We start from the raw sequence: 5,044 nt of genomic DNA, 5'->3' as shown, positions 1-5,044 counted from the left end.
CCACTGGTAAGGGATGCTGGAAACATTCAGAAAGACCACAGGTGCCTTAGCAATAGCAATAGCAATAGCACTTAGACTTGTATACCACTTCATAGCGCTTTACAGTACAGCACTCTCTAAGTGGTTTACAGAGTCAGCATATTGACCCCAACAATCTGGGTCCTCATTTTACTGACCTTGGAAGGATGGAAGGCAGAGTCAACCCTGAGCCAGTGAGAATCAAACTGCTGGCAGTCAGCAGAATTAGCCTGCAATACTGCATTCTAACCACTGCACCACTATGGCTCCCTAGGGCCTACCGTAGAACATTTACACTGACAGAAGACAAGGTGATGAATCTTAGATTTCCCTCTTTACTTTCAATGTCATATCCTCCTAAAAATCTATTCTAAATAGTTGGAGAATCCTCGAATTTTGAACAAGATGGTTCTGGAAACAGCTTTAAAACTGTTAGCTCTTCTAATACAGGTAGTTTGCAATTTCTTTGGTGCTTTGTAGTTTTCTTGGGAGAAACAAGGGATTTCACTCCATAAATTTATCCCATTGATCTGCATGTATCATATAGTCATCCTCAAACACATCTAGTCTCTTTCAGATGTGTTTGATTATAAATACCATCTTTCTAGTGCTGACTGAAAATTATGGAAGTCGTAGTCAAACACATAGAGACCACCAGCTGGAGAAAGCTGATTTAATGTTTGATGCCGGTGCAAAATTAATGATTATATAAATCAAGGAATCTGTTACACAATTACATTTTTAGTAGCCTAGATCTAACTAAGAATGCATGTTTTGGTTTGATCTCTGCTATATCAATTTTCTCAGGACAGGAAAGAAAATCTGACTGACCACAACTACATTTTTGAAATTCACTATGGTGGGTTTTTTTTTCTTCAAAAATTTGTACCCTACTACAGCACTGTTTCTCAACCTCGGCAGCTTGAAGGTGTGTGGACTTCAACTCCCAGAATTCCCCAGAAAGCCATGAGGAATACTGGGAGTTGGCTGGCTGAGGAATACTGGCTGGCGAATTGGAGTCGACACACCTTCAAGTTGCCAAGGTTGAGAAACATTGCCCTACCATGTATTATTTTGATTTCACATTTCCTATTAAATTTATCATTTGTGCCAATCCTGAAATAAAAGACCAGTTCTTGGACGCGGATGAGAAGAAACCAAGAAGAAATTTCAGGGATGAGGAAGAGAAAGAAACATCTGGAAGAAGACATTGATAAACCACTTTTGTATTGCTGTCATGAAAAATAATTGATCGGTCCAGGTCAGTATGTGTGAACTTCAACTTCCAGAATTCCCCAGCCAGCATATCCACACATCTTCAAGCTGCCAAGGTTGAGAAACACAGATCCAGATAGTCCTCAGGAGCTGATCTTGGCTTAAGGGAATTTTTAGATTGAAGATTCAAACTATGCAAGTTTGCTATTGTCTTCTGCATCTTGATTATCTTGATAATGGGTCACATATTATGATGAAAACTAGTATCTGCAACCATATCTTGAAGTCAGTGGCCCTGTCTCTCCCCAACACAAATACCTCATCAGGGCTTCAATTTTAATTCAGTTTGTGAGAAACAGAGCAGGTTTAGATTCTTAGTATGGTATAGCTCTCCTTCAGTGCAAAGGATCTGAACAAGAGAAACATTCTGATTCTTTCTCGGGGATTAAACACCTTACGGAACCTTATTCAATGGCACTAGAAATCCACCACTTGAGTACGTCATCCCACTTGACCTTACACCTACTGAGAAAATGTTGTCTTGCTTGGCAAGAAAATGGCCAGAATGGAAAAATATGGATACAATTGACAAGTGGTAAAACTATCTTAACATGCTATTCTGGAAAGCTGGAGGGGATTCCACGCTACAATGACCGCCATCTTTGTCTTTTTGAAACTCCTTCAGCATAACTGGAATCATTGGTACCTGGTTGCAGACACTATAAAACCAAAACATTTGTCAAATATAGTAGCTCCCCTCTCCCTCTGGTAATTAAAGTGAAGAGTCCTTTTCCCAGGCATGTTCCTCCCCACCTCCAGCTCCCTCTTTCTGCCTCCATAATGATGCTTTAAGTGGCACTTGTCCCAGCCCTATTAACTTCTTTCTCGCTCTCATGCTTGCTTCAGAAACAGCCTTTCTCTCTTCCCTCTAAATTAGCTAATTAATGCTGGGTTTGGCCTTTCGAACAGCCTGGGAAGTCAAGGTCGCTGAAGTGTCAGTGACAGTGCCATCAAACTCCATTTGACTTTTGTAGCCCCTCATCTCAAAGCAACATTACATCCCATTTAGCGTGATGCTGTCCGTCAGCATCTCCTCCGTTCCTGGAGCAGTTTCTTGGGGATGAAAAGCTTTCTTATTTCCTCCCCGTTTCTTGAGCAGTTTCTATGGGATGAAAAGCTTCCCTGTTTACATTTCTGATGCTTCTAATCAGCTTCAATTGTGCGCTTTGTTCGTGTTTTGGTAACGGTGTCCTCCAGCTGCCGGGCGGAGGGAGTTCTGAGCAAACATTGGAGACCCTCATAAAAGAGACTCCTAAAGGCACAAAAGTCCAGTCTGCACTTTTGCTTCCAAGGATGGTTGCCAGCAGGTTGGATGTCTGAGTCCACGGCAGATCAGATCTACAATGCCAGGTTTCCTGGGGAATTCCTTTTCCTCTCAGCCCAATTATCATTCTCTTGAGGGAATCTTTGAAAAGCACGAAGAGAACAAAAGCTTGCAGCTAAGCCGCTACCATAATATTGTTGTTACTGGGAACGTTTGTATAACTTTCACAGGACAGGATCTAATAATGTGGGACTGAGATACAGTGAGGATCGTACGGCGGTTGGTGTGTCAACTACTGCGTTAAACAACCAGGCAGAGAGATTTTCTCCAGAATGTTCTGTCCCCAGTGTGGCCCCTTCAGCTTCCCTCCCATCACCACAGTAATCAAGTCCATCCACCTTGCTGCTGGCCATCCTTTTCTCTTTCCTTCCATTGACACAAAAAATGTAATAAAATACAGGGTGCCTGCATTCTCCTTGATGAACGCATACCGTATTCATCAATTCCCTAACCCCAAAAAGCTGCATTCCTTCTGTGCCAAGATCTTTCTCCGCTTGAACCAACCAACAGGTCCTGGCGACGTACCTTTTCTGCCACCTCATCCCAAGTTCATAAGTAAGTCATCTTAGGCAGGCCTTCACCGAACCAGTGTTAAAGTAGTATCCCCCTTACTCTATTATTCTGATATTATCCAGTGAATGCAAATAGAATCCACAGAGAGGGATAGAAAACAACATCGGGGATAGCAAAATTTCACGCCAAAATATAATAGCTTTCTGTTGACCTAAGGATGAATGGCTAGTACAGTCTTGGGCAAGGCTTTTACGAACAATTCTTTCAAACTCAAATTATTACCCAGCTCTCTGGAAAAGACTCTAAAGTTGGGAAAGGTGGAAGGAAAGAAAAACTGGTGAAAGGGAAAAATTGAACAAGGTACAGGAAAAGAATATAAAGCATCTGATAAAATAAAAATGGAATTAAAAAACAACTATAAAAAGAGAAAAGGAGACATTTTGTAATTCTCTCTGATAAGAGAGCCAGTTTGATTTAGTGGTTAAGGCATCAGGCTATAAACCAGGAGATGTGAGTTCTAGTCCTGGGGGCCAGTCACTTTCTCTTTCAGCGCAACCCACCTCACACAGTTGTTGTTGTGGAGAAAACAGGAGGCAGGAGGATTGCTTCTTTCAGTTATATAAAAATGGTGATTTAAAAATATAATAACATCTTCACCTCAAAATTAGGAGAACTTAAACCTTCCTATGAAAACCACTACAGATAGTAACTCTACTGGTGAGGATAGGATTTTGATCTGAGAGGAAGAAACCAACTGCGTCTTTCTCACAACTGATTCAGTTAATAAGATGCCTGAATGTAAATTGGCACCAAAAAAAGGGAGCAGAAAAGTACACATCTAGATCCAATACATCCTACACAAAAATTCTGCACATACGTGTTTAAATGAAGGAGGGGAGGAAAAGAACTTGAAAAGTACTCTTTCTTTCTTCATATGGCATATATCCATATGTACTATATATATATGTTTGTGTGTGTGTGTATGTATGTGTGTATGTGTATGTGTATGTGTATATATGTGTATATATATGTATATATGTATATATGGAATATATTCATATATTCATATGGAGGCTAAAACATATGAAGAACAGTTGCAGGAATTGGGTATATCTAGTCTAATGAAGAGAAGGATGGGGGTGTGTGACATGTCAGCAGTCTTGCAATATTTGAGGGGCTTCCACAAAGAAGAGAGGGAGCCAAGCTATTCTCCAAAGCACTGATGGCAGGATAAGAAGAAATGGATGGAAACTAATCAAGGAGAGAAGCAACCTAGAACTACAGAGAAATTTCCTGATAGTGAGAACAATTAACCAGTGGCATGGCTTGTCTCCGGAAGGTGTGAGTGTTTTGTTACTGGAGGTTTTTAAGAAGAGATTGGACAGCCATTTGTCTGAAATGGGTCTCCTGCTTCAGAATGAGGTTGGACTTGAAAATCTCCAAGGTCTCTTCCAATTCTGTTATTCTGTTTTTATGGAGGTAAGTAACTTTGGGTGGGGATTGGAGAGAGGCAGAAGAAGCTGTGGCTCCCAGCCGCCCGGTGCGCGCGCACCTCTTCGAACGGGCAGTGGTGCGCGCGCACCTCTCCAAATGGAGAGTGGCACTGCCCGTTTGGAGAGGTGCACGCGCACCTCCCCGAATGGGTGGAGGTGCACGCGCACCTCCCCAAACCTTTGGAGAGGTGCACGCGTACCTCCGCGCGAAGGGGCAGTGGCGCCGCTCTTTGAGGAAGCTGCCGCGGCCCGTCTGCAAAGCTGCCGAAAGCGGCAGCTTTGCAGACGGGCCACGGCAGCTTTCTCGAAGAGCGGCGCCCCTGCCCATTCTGAGAGGTGCGCGCGCACCTCTCCGAACGACCAGAGGTGCGCGCGCACCTCCCCAAACCTTTGGAGAGGTGCGCGCGTACCTCCGCGTGAA

This window comes from Vipera berus, assembly GCF_964194415.1.
Source record: "Vipera berus genome assembly, chromosome: 2".
In the NCBI taxonomy this organism is placed as follows: Eukaryota; Metazoa; Chordata; class Lepidosauria; order Squamata; family Viperidae; genus Vipera; species Vipera berus.
This window is presented reverse-complemented; position numbering follows the sequence as displayed.